Genomic DNA, 13,503 nt, shown 5'->3' on the forward strand with positions numbered 1-13,503 from the left:
TGTACAAATTGTAGGAAAAACAAAAAAGGTAACAAAAAATGAAAAAATATTCAGTATCAAGCAATGGTGTATAATATCATTGATTTGTTTTTAATTGTAGTAAACTATTTTATTCTAAAATAAACAACTTGGCATGTTTGCAGAAAGCTAACCTCCTTGTACAATACACAAACACAAAGTAATGCTTAAAAAAATGTTCCATGAGAAAATAACTCAAAAAACCTCTTGACTTCAAGTTTTTGAGTACTTTATTTACAAGATGCCAAGAGGTATGTTTTTATTTTGCATGTGATTTGACTCAATGACACAGTATAAATTCAAAGGCAGAATTGCTTTAAATTAGTATGCAGAAGTTGCAAACTCAACATATAGTATAACACTCAGTAATTCAATCTGAATTGCATGGAGACATTTACCATTTGCAGCATTCTTTTTTAATATCCAAGCTTGTTGTGATATACAGTGTAGGGCTCTATGAGTTATTTAAAGAATGTATTTTCAAAGTCTAATTGTATTAATAAAAGTCATTGTCACCGAGGACACTGGAAATACAACACGATTCAACACGCTCAGCTAGACATAGAGGTCTTACTGTACCATCTTGAGAAGAAAAAAGTGAAATGGTTTCTTTAGGATGACAGTTTTAATCCCTCGGTGGGCAGGACCGAGTGCGACATCCCAGGAAGGGGCCTATCGGCAGCTCTGGTATAGAGAGCTCAGTGATACCCATCCAATGGGCAGGCATATCCCATATATAATGTTATTGGTGGTCATCTTCGAATTGAAAGGGAATAGCAGGCATTCCAAACAACAAATCTGTTTCCCAGCTGTGACTTTGAACCTACTTTCTGTCTTCAGTGGGGTTGGCAGAAGGGGAAAGAGTCTGCATGACTCCATCACCCAGTCTTTATTTCAAGGTAGTTTAGGGCTGGAGATCAAATATTGGATAATCTTTTTTTTTTCTTCTGATCTTTGGCCGTTTGACTTGGCCTTTGATAGAAGGCCTCACTGTACTCTCCCAAGGCAAACTGGTGACATCTGAAATTCAACTCATGCTATAAATATAAGAAACAACCTGAAATAACCCCTGCTGAAGCTTTATTATTATTATTATTATTATTATTATTATTATTATTATAGATTTTAAATTATGTTCTTTCATTTTTGGTTGTCAATTAAATATCAAAATAATTATTTGGAGTAGTTTGTATCCACTTATGAATCCTGCAATCGCTAGACGAAACAGAGCCTTAAGTTTTTAATGAAATTGGTTTTGACAAGGCCAGTTTACAGTTATTACACTCTAATTAACACAGGTTCAGTATTAATCAAGGATTTAATTAAATAACCAATTATGGAGGTCAGAGTGGGGAGACAAGCTCTTATTTCCTAATGTATACCTCAATAAGAAACAGCATGAATTAAATGTGCAAATCACCCCTTTTACAATACATTGGGCTGGATGTATGTAAAAGTGTACTAGATGTTAAGGCCTTAAGTCTGCCACACCAAACGCAATGTGACATGCATATATGTGCTGTGATGAAACAAAAATAATACAGCCTGTACTTGAAATAAGCATATTTTACATCTAGGCAAAATGACACGAGACATGCAAAATAAATAGGATTGAATTACATCTCTTCATCCAGGCTTGTGTTCTACCAAGGAATATTATAATCTAAAAATTAAGTGTGATAAAAAAATGGACTCATAATTCAATTTCAAACTGTTCTGAGTTATGACAAGGCAATTAAAATGACAAGCACATGTATTCAACACTTGTCTTCTTTTTGCAATGATTGTCATTGAGTGTTTACATTTAAGGATTACGAATGACAAAACGATGAAGGAGAACATCAGAGAGTATATTGTCAAAGAGCAGGATGCACTTATTTTGAAATAAATGTTGAAATGACGTCCATGAAGACAATCATTTGCAAAGTGATGTTTGGTATGGTAAGAAAATAAGTATTTGCTGATTGCAGTGGCTACTGTTGGTGTCGATCTTGTGAGTATAAATAGTAAATACAATATCTGTCAAAGGTTTTGTGGCAGTCTTTTGATAATTAAGGCTGCTCGGTTAAGTAGAATGCCGTATGAAGTGAGTATGTTAGGGGTACTGTCATCCGAAGACAGAGACCTGGCTGCAACCCCCAGTGGCAATGTGAATTAAGGTAACTCATTCTCACTCTGACGTAGTTTATGAGGAAATCTGCTTCTATTGTTATCGGCTCTCTATTCATTCATTTGTTTCAGTCCTTAGGTTGTGAGTAAAGTACAGGGGGACTCCACTGTAAAAACAATTGTCATCACTTCACAGACACTACTAAATACATATGGTATTAATGGTTATAAAATATAGTTACAATTAGTTTGCTTCATGCAATGCTAGGGTTAAGTCACTTCTCTGAGTAATTTCACAGTGATAAATCAAGCACCAAAGGAATTGACCGTCATACTAAATTGACTCTGCGGAGGGCAGGAGGTTATGTGTAAATCTACATATTGGTAGATAATAAATAAACAGATTAACTTTAGCTCAGACTCTAAGCAGACTAAGTAGGTACAAACTAATAGGGCCAGATCAGTTTGCATTATTAATGTTTTTAAGTAATTTTCCTGTTTCTCATTGTTAACGAATAGCTCACAGTGTTAATAACCCTGCCATTCTAAAAACAAACCTGTTGGATGACAGAAAGGTGAATTTCAACTTGTTTGTTGTCTTGTAGGTAGTGTAAAAAATTTGATAGCCGCTGGCAGGAGCTAAATAGCACAATACCAGCTACATCAAAGATTTTAAAAGTGCATCAATTGGTAAAGAAAAAACCTCTCATATTCAAATCTGCAGATATTTCATTAACCTTTACTGCTACCCCCAGCATAAAAGGAAGTGCTGCTGGCCTTTCACATTTGCTGATCAGCTTCTAATTCCTATGGAAGTGTGTGAGGTGGAATGATTCCTGCTGTCTGTACCAGAGCTTCTCCTTGTGTCTGGTAATTTATTATTAAAAATGCAATTTTAAAATGAACGCAGATATTCAAATATACTTACTCAGGTTTATACTCATGTTCTGGCAAACTGTACTTTATTGCCTCATATTATATCAAAGAAATCCAGTTAAAAAAAACAAAAAACACTTTAGCACGTTTAAAAAAAAAATAATCATGTAACTTGCGCATTTAGAAATGACATGCAAAAGTTCAGTGGCAATGGTAGCTGGCATACATGTATTGTGTTTTTTTTTTTTTTTCCAGTTATATCTTACTGAGGACTATACATGGCTTTTCCTACCCAGGAATTTGATCTCTCCAAACCAAGAAAGATAAGAGAACAGACCAGTGACATGATTGCTACTGTTGCCAGCTGTGTATGGTTGCAAATTTTAATTGGGAGCAACACTGCACTTATACTTTTGTTATACTATTTAATGCATGTATGTACAACAATATTAAATGATCATGAAATGAACTGTAAAATCCACGTGGTTAATGAATTGTGTGCTAAGTGCATATTGTAAATATCAGTAAATGGTAACCTGTATTTTGAAGTGTATGCCCTAATTGTGATTGCTTTGACTATGTTGCTTGACCTCTGATTGGCGCAATGGACAATACCATGTACAGATTGTCAGGTTAGGTTGGCTTGCCATACACAATCAAACTTTCTGACATGCTCTTTTAAGGCTTTTCCAGTACCGTTTAAACTGGAGGTGAGTCAACAAAGTTTCCTTACTAGGAAGAAAACTGTAGCTGTGTCTAAGTTTTAGATTTGGAGACTTTGTAAACATGCGACATGTAGATAATTTAGCTACTTTGAATACAATCTGGTGACATTCTAGTGACTTTCTATTCTAATAAATAAATGCAAAAACTAGTAAATACTTTACATTTAAATCCCGCCCCCATGCTACAATTTGCTTGTTTACTCCCAAACCGTGAGACCCCTACTGTTCCTATAGGCTGTAAGGACTGTCACTTTGGCAGCAGATGCACTGGATTCGCCCATCGAATACAAAGAATTTTCAAAACTGATTCCCTTCTAGTCAGGACCCGCAAATTAGATGCTAGTTAACACTTAGTCAGGAAAAGAAGAACACACCCACTGCTTGTCTTTGGCAGAAATACTGTAAACAGCAAGAGGTTGTTTGGTGCGGTTTCCTTGATAAATAAATATAAGCAAATAAATATGTTTCTAATAAGCACTTAATTGGTTCAATTAAGTAATTTAGGGTGCAGTTGGAACAAAAACTGGGAGGTACACCGACCCTCCAGGACCAGGATTGGAGACCCCTGATATAAACTAATGATATTATAGTTTTGACTCCAGTACTTATTTTTACCGTTGATACAATCACTGCTCAGTCATTGTCTTTTTGGTTTTATTTCCTTATTATTCCACACACACACACATATTAATAGCTATGTTTCCAGATCTAACTGGGTAATAAAGGTGGTGGCAGCAACATGACACCTCTGCCAGTCCACTTGCTTAAACTTTTGTATTTTAATGTACAATGAGCATTATCTGTTTCTGTTTGTGGGCTTTGCATTAAAGCACTGTTTTAATTATAAATATAGATCTTTCACCATTTCTCAAAGTGGAAATACATATTTAGGATTGCAAGATTCTGTGTGTGGTTAATATCGACACTTGTCTTCTATCCATGGTTTGTTCACTTTTACTCATGAAGCTATTCCTTTACACACAGATGTGTTTTATTTTGTACTTTTTTGCAATTTGTCTGTGAAGTATTTGTCCCTAGACCTTCTTACTTCTATCCCTAGATTTTAGCTTGATAGTCATTATTGCCCTGTTGTGTACAGCTGATTTAATGCATTTTTCACATACACTATAAACCTTAAATGACTAGTGTCCCACAACCTCTTATCTTGCACTACCGTACCTGCGTGTAATGCTTGTAGCGATATTCACTGATCATTGTCTCCTGGCCTTGATGAGATTTTTTTCAGGTCCTCATTCAAAAACCTCAATGTGCTCACTACCTGTATTTTGTGTTATATTGATTGATGTTCTGATTTGACCACCTGAACCTGTACTTTTTACCACCAGTCAGTTATTGCTACTGATAGCACATTGGCCTATCTGACAAGTGGGGAACTCATGCATATCATCTCCCATTCAAACAATAATAAGTCTTTGCTTCTGTCTGTTTAACATGGCAGGCTGAGCAAACTGAATCTCTCTGTAAAGCTGATTGCCATGATAATGTGTTCTATGATCTTAAGCAGTTATAACCTCCCCTAATCTCCAAACCAGAGAGTGACATACAAACAACACATCAAAAACAGTTGCATTATTATGTGTCTTCGGGGTGAAGACACCGATTGTCTTTTGTGACTGGAAAGAATTTGCAAACAATTAAAGCCGACAGGCAGTTTCCACTTAGAATAATCCTGATTGAAAGTGGGGGATAATGATGTTCAATACACTCTCCCCAGTGATGTTTTTAGAAATTGTTTGTGCAGGAGATCTAAAAGCATACTTTCTGAAGGATTATGAATTGAATTGCATTTAGCAATGTCCTCCTTTTTGTTTTTTTCAAAGTCTGGTAACTTGTAGATTAAATCTATATTTATAAAGTTGTGAAAATTAATAAGCAAATCACATGCTGTGCATAAAAAATGATGAAGGTGAGTTGATTTACTCAAAATTCTCTTAACAAATGTTGGTGAAATTAAAAAAAAACAAGCAGAGACATTTATTCTCACCATAGCTTTGAACAGGGTGCCATTTGATGGGGGGATGCACATGGTATATACTGGTACAAGTTCTTTACAGACAGATATGTTTAAGGTGAAACAGCTATGCTCATTTTCATAGCCTTTATGGATGGTTCATATTTATAATGAATCAATCAATATGTACATTTTTAAAAGCAATTATGGATCCAATTAAGTAATACTGGGTTTTACTTTGTAGCATTTAAGCCATACTCTTTATTGTATCATAAACATTACATTTTTTGTAACAGATACATCTGCATTTATTATTATGGGTCATTGGAAGCATTTTAAATATATATATATATATATATATATATATATATATATATATATATATATATATATATATATATATATATATATATATATAAACCTTTTAAATGTTTCAGATTACCCAAAATATACAACAGGATATATAATGGAATAATACTGTGAAGGGTAGTACAATGTTATTTAAAAAAAATAAATCATCAATTTTCACGAATTCAACTTCAAGTGCCTAAAAATGGCTCCCAAATAAATACTTATCTGTGACATTGACCTCCACAGCTTCGTTAGTTTGTAAGATACAGACTGCGAAAAACAAATAGATCAAAAGCATTATATTAGTACACTGTGCTTCACTTGGCTGCTGCTAAATTCAGAGCATCAATAATGCATTGAGTGGCACTGCTGGAATATCTTATACAGACATGTCTGTCTGGGTAATTGGCCAGAGTGAGTAGTAGGGTTTCAAAAAATACAGCGTTATATAACATATTGCAGCATGACTGGGCACTTAAAAGCAACATTGTTGGGTTATACCCAGGAATGAGACGGACACAATGGATTTCAGTGTTAATTTCTAATCAGCCAGACTGCAGGAACGAAATTACTCCACCCACTCCTGCGGCCCCTACCACTGCTGACGGAGACTTTGCAATAAGAACACTCAATATAACAACAGGGGCGGTCAACGTTAATTGAGTAACCATTTCCACTGTTTTTTTGTTGTTTTTGTGGTGTTTTCAGTTGTTTGTTGGCTATACACTGATTTCAGTCAGAAGCCCTAATTATAAGACATACAGCTACGGCTCACAATTTGGCAGAATGTTCTACTTTTGAGTGTGAGGGTACCAAAACCAGTTGCAAGCATGTGACAGTAACACTGGTCAAACAAGTGCTTCATCTTGTATATGTACAGATAACCAGTTCACACAAACACCCTCCAAGGAAATAATGAGCAAATGCCTAAAAACAAACTAAAAAAACGGTACTTCAGTAGCTACCCAAACACATCAAACGAAATCAACAGAAACGGCCAAGGTTCAGTATATATTTTTGCATTATTTATACATTTGTATGCATAATAATAATAATAATAATAATATAACTGATAGTGTAAGGATTATTATTGCCCACACTGTCACAGGTAATGCTGCAATTTGTTGCAGAGTTCCTTTCCCTGTGTTTATATTGTATGCAGTAATGTTAATAAGAGGGTAAAAAAATCAACAGTTAGGGAAACCCCAGCTGGATCGATACAAAGAGGGGTGGTATTAAGATATGTCAGTCATTATTAGTCTGCCGTGATAGACCAATAAATTAGATAGACTGTGAATCTCAAACTGATTCTGCACAACTATAGTCTCCCTGGCAAATATACTTATTATAATACAAGTGCTGGTGTCACAGCAGTAAAACAAGTAGCCTTTCTCTTTCAACTGAATTAGCTTTCAATTTCTGCTGATCTGTTTACCTTGCTTATTGTACAGCAGATTGAAAGCATAAAAATTGATTAGCACTTGCGACAGCAGTTTGGTTCTAATTAATGGCATTTAAATGGTAAGGAAAGTAGTAAAGACTATACAGTAAATCTTATGTCACAGACATCTGCTAATAGGATTGATACTGATCACTGCCCAAGAGTTTACAAATCTGTTGCATGATAACATAATCTAAATAATGTCTTCATTTAACGCTAATAAATCTTCTGTTTCCCCCAGAGGGGTTGTTTATTGATGGTCTTATTAACATAGGTTAATACAATCAAAATTCAATGTCCCTGTCATGCACATTGTAATGGCTTGATTTCTCATCTAATTGACTTGAATGGAGAGGCAATAGCTGGGCTTTGTTGTAGGACACGTAGATAATAAAATACTATTTTAAACTGAAACTAAATTATTTCAACTTGTTTTCTTTTTATCTTAGTCTCCTTGCAATTAGCCAAAAATAAATCATGTCACATTGACACGTTCTGGCTATACAAGATCTTAAATATCTGCCATTTCAAATCGGTACACAATGTCTGCCGCCTGTGCTCTCCGCTTTGCGGCAACATTCAGTCTGCAACATTTTTACGTCATTTCTACCGGCGGAAAATCCTTGTCAGACTATCGTGAATAGCTCATGAATGTGTGGCAGCTCATTATCTATGTTTAACATGCTGCTTTGCATACATAAACATCATTAATTCAATGCAAATGAGGCAGCGCCGCTATTCCACCCATTTCATTTTGCATCCAGTAAATTATTTTTCTCCTGCACGGAAATGGGAATAGTAAATAGTACGGAGACAAAATTGCACATGGTAATCATGTTTTGTGTATGGTAAAGTAGTGAGCCTCACGTGAACGATAAATCTTAATTTACTGCCTCATTTACTAGCAGAGAATGTATTAATTTATGGTATTAATTTACATACCATACCATGCACACTACATGTATTGTAAGCGATAATTTATTCACAGGAAAGGACTTTTTTATTCCCTCTCTTCTATTTCCTCCATTATATTACATTTGTGATATTTACTTTTTTTGTCAGTGTTCTAGGAAAGCCGCTTCTAGTTATATCAATCTAATTCTGTACTATAAAATACATCAAGTAATAAGTTGATTGATTGACTGAAACTGTGACTGCATTCTTATTGATGACTAGAAATCATGCATTGAGGGTAATGTGTTTTGTGTAAAGTATTATATTTGAGTATATTGGCCTACATTTTATATAGACATTTGCATTTTATATAATGTTAGTGAATCAGTGAATTAAACAAACAGATCTATTGAATTGATTCACTAAACTGAATGAATCAAACAAATCGAGTCAGTAAAAAGAATCGAACTGCACCTCATTAGTTTTCAGGCCAGAAAAACAGCGCGCCTATCAGTGGTTAAAGCCTGGTTTCCATACGCAATAATGAAGGCTCACTTTAATGCACACAATAAAATTAACATTCTTTAGTAAACACCAAGTGAATACCATTATTATTCTGAGCTGGGTGCTCGTTTACATACATGAGTATGCATTTCAATAAAAGTCACATATTCATTCTGATTACCACAGTGTGAAGCACTATGTTTAGTGTGTGCCATAATATACCAAGTATCTCACACGATAGTGAATAAAATTGTCGAGCACCATAAAGTTTAGCGCCCTTTCGTAAATGAGGTCCATAGTGTCTTGGATGGAAAAAAGTAATACAGCATATGTTATGCAGTTATCACCTCTTCACAGATATGCTGTTGAAACAACTGCTGACAGGTTTTTTTTCAGCTGTCAAAGCTGAAGATCTTTAAAACAAAAAATACAATTTTCTTTGAATAAGAAATTGTAAATTAAAATTCCTAAAATTAGATTACTGCTCTTATTCATTTCAGTACAAATCAATAAAGATACTCAGTTGTTTTTTCTAGGACTTAAAAAAATCTTAATTTGCAAACAAAATGTGTTTGCAAATTTCTGAAATAAGATCAAATATCTTGCCAAGATAATACAAGATTTTTTTTTTCCTTAATACCTGATTTTCCTTCTTAAATTTTAAGGGGCTTATTTAGACACAATCGTATTATGGAAATGATTTGCCTAAAATAAGAAATCAGAGCTAACCATGATTTTATTTTTAACAGTGCAATTATTGTTGCAAGAAAATGTAATTCATATTTTGGATTCTGTTCAAAGAAAGCAACAACAGCACACTTTAATTATGTTATATAACTACAGCATACAAAATAACACTAATTAAAACAGCAGTTACAGTAATTAAAAACCTGAAGTAGTCATGTATTATACTCAGCCCAATGTCCCTTTGGATATCATTTAATGAAAATATTTTAATTTAGAAAATCAGATGCTTTATGCGGAAAGATGAGAATTTTCTCATCCTATCACCACATAAGGTTCTTCAAAAAACATTTCCATTACAGGCGTCACAAACAACAATTGTATATGATGTTTATGTATGTACAGTATCTAATACATTTCTAAGGCAATATGTGATATATTAAGTGTTATAGCATTTTGCCTTATGGGGTATTTTCAACTTATCTTTATGTTGTCGTCATTATACTCTAAGTCATTAACGTAGATTAGGAATAGCAGAGGACCTAATATTGATCCCTCTGGTGTTCCACTGGTTACTTCGCTCCATTTTAGGTTTTCTCCTCTAATCAGTTTCTGTTTTCTACATATTACCACTCCTTAATCTATGTGCATGCATTTCCTTGAAGCCCTATTGTGTTCTGTTTGAGAATTAATCTTTTATGCAGGACTTTGTCAAAAGCTTTCTGGAAACTGAAAAAAACATGTTATATGCTTTATAATTATTCATTGATGATGTTGCAGCCTCAAAAAAAAAAAAAAGCAGGTTAGGTAGACACAATCTCCCTTGAAACCATGCTGACTGTCTCCCAGGATACTATTACCATATTTTCCATTTTGGGTTTTATTATAGTTTCCATAAGTTTACCTCTAATAGAGGTCAGGCTTATTGGTCTGTAGTTACCTGGTTTGGTTTTGGCTCCCTTTTTGTGGCTCGGTATTACTTTTGCAATTCTCCAGTCTGTCATTACAACCCGTCTTAAGAGACTGTTGCATGACTTTTGTTAGCGATTTGTAAATAACTTCTTTAATTTCTTTGAGTACTGTTGAGAGGATCTCATCCGGCCCAGGGGATTTGTTTATTTTAAGAGTGCCTTTAACACTTCTGCCTATGTTATGCTAAAGTTATTTAAAACTGGATGACATGGGGGCATGTTGTCAGTATCTTCCTTTGTAAAAACTTGTGAAAAGTAATCATTTAATCTTTGCTATTTTTTTTCTCTTCATCTATGATGTTGCTATTTGTATCTCTTAGATATTTTACTTCCTCCTTGAATGTTCTTTTGCAGTTATAATATTGATAAAACATTTTGGAATTGGTTTTAGCCTCCTTGGCAATGTTCATTTTTATCTCTCTTGGCCTTTCTAACTTCCTTTTTGACTTCCATTTGCAGCTTTACTTACTCTTTCTGTGTAATTTATTATTGGTCCATTTTAAACGCTCTAAAAAGTGCCTTTTTTCTTTGAATATTTTTTTTAATTTTTTTTTATTAAACTCTATTGAACTATTATTTAATTTCACTGTGTTTTAGAATTTGATTTGTGTACTTTTGGAATGTATTTTTTTGGCGGCTCTAGTACTACATCTTTGAAAAATATTCATCCTTTCTCTGTGGATGTTTTTTCTATTTTATTACCTACTATCTACTTCTGTTAGTCTCTTTTTAAAAATGTAAACCTTAGCTTTAGTCGTTACTTTTTGGGTTTTAAAAAGCACTTCAAATGAGACCATGTTGTGATCTCAGTTTACGAATGGTTCTCTGACCCATGTTTTAGTTATTCTGTCTTTGTTATTTGAAAAGACTAAATCAAGGCCCCTGCCCCTTCCCCTCTCCCCTTCCCCCTCTCCCCTCCCCCCCCCTCTTCCCCTCTAGTTGGTGCCTTGCCAAATTGCATTAGCAAGTAGTCATTTGTCATTTCTACCTTTTCAATTTCGGCTGTTGTGCTCCCCACCAGGTTTTCCCATTTTATATGGGAGAAGTTGAAGTTGAAGTATCTGAATTTGGTGGTCTGTAAAATGTTCCTTTGAATTTGTGTCCATTATTCTCACCCATATTGATTCTGTGTTGTTTTTTTCTTTCAGATTTAACACCTGGACTTCAAGACTATTTTTGATGTATAGCGCTACCCCTCTGCCTCTTCTATCCTGTCTGTCTTTCCTATACACTGTATACCCACTAATATTATATTCATCTTCATCACTCTCGGATAACCAAGTTTCTGTAACATTACAGTTACTTGTTAGTGCAGTAGCTTCAAGTTCTAACATTTTGTTTTTGAGACTTCTAGCATTTAGATAAATACATTTAATGGTTGTCTTACTTGAGTTGTTGCCCTTGTTTTGATGCAGTCTCCCTTCTGTTTTTTCATTTAGAGGTCATTGTCTTTAACACCATCATCAGGACCATGTCCAAAGTTTTAATTCTTGAGATATACCAATTTTCCCTACAAAACTATATTTAAGTCATAATCTTAGAAATTTTAAAGAAAATCTAAAGCGTTTTCTTAAGGTAGCATGTGTCTTTATTAAACCTTACCCAACATTTCCTGAAAACTGTGTCAAACACCAATGTTAGTATTCAGGCATTTTAATTTATTTAAGGTCTAGGTCTCACAGATTCATACAGCTTTGCAATGATTAATTTTGAAATATTGATTATTTCAGATATGTTAAAGAGATCATCCAGCCTGAAAGTGAACCGTTGATATTTCATTACTAAGCCATGTCACACATTTCATGGATTTGGTTCCAAAGATCAGCTGAACAGCTCAATTTCATCTCAATAAAACTTAACAGATTGCATTGCCAGAATACTATGCCAGGATGACACTAGAAGGAGAGGTTGCCAAGGCAATTTTGAGTTATGGTGACATCACCATTAACCCTTAGCGGTCCATTTATTCAGCGCTTGTCAGGCGCATCAGGTCCAATTTATTTTCACACGCGCTGTTTATTTTACACAACTGAATCACAAAAGGACGACATCAGTACTGCATCTCTTCACTATATTTTTCACATACCTCTTCATTGTCATGCATACTGATAAATCCTCTCCTGTTCATTCGTTTTATCACCAAACTCCTCAATAATGCGGTCATTATTTTATTGCTATAACATCTCAAGAAGCTGTACAGATATCTGTGATATTCTTTGAGCACTGGGTGTGGAAGCAGCTGTCTTCTTTGTTTGTATCCATGTTATCTCTGGTGCAGGAGCTATGTGTATTGCTCAGATACGCCCCTTTTTTTCATCTTCTCTCGACTCCTATCGGTATCACTCAGCCATTGAAAAGTTTTCTCTGCTTTTTCCGGAGAAAAAACGACTATGGAACAGAAAAATGTGAAAGCACGGATAAATTCAAGTTCAGTTCCGTAATGAATACTAAAGCAACAACAAGAAGTGGCCTGCCAAAGAAAAACGTCTTGACAACTCTGTTTATTCAGAATTTAAACCCAGACTCCAAGCACCCAGCTCCAATCATAAGCTCAACAAGACTATATTACATATAAAACACAATATCACATGATATTTTATCTAATTCAAGCCATTATGTCGTGATCACCACAATACCCTGTGATTAGCAATGCACCATTAAATACATACACCAATCTGTAGGGGAAGCAAGGAGAACAGGCTTGTTCTTGGTAAGCTTGTTCTTGTCCCCAGTGCACTCCTTTGTCAGATAAGGGATTTTAGAGACAAGCGTCTGTGATGCACACAGACTACAATCTCTGCGTGAAAGTTGAAAGATAACTTGGGCATTTTTTACACTGTTACATCCACACTCAACTCCAAGTAGTGAGTAATTTTCCTGCTAATATACAGTATAGTAAAATCTCTAATAACCTACAGTTATTTTATTTATTTATTTTAAATTTAGCAGTCCACAATT

Source organism: Polyodon spathula, chromosome 15 (genome assembly GCF_017654505.1).
Source record: "Polyodon spathula isolate WHYD16114869_AA chromosome 15, ASM1765450v1, whole genome shotgun sequence".
NCBI lineage: Eukaryota > Metazoa > Chordata > Actinopteri > Acipenseriformes > Polyodontidae > Polyodon > Polyodon spathula.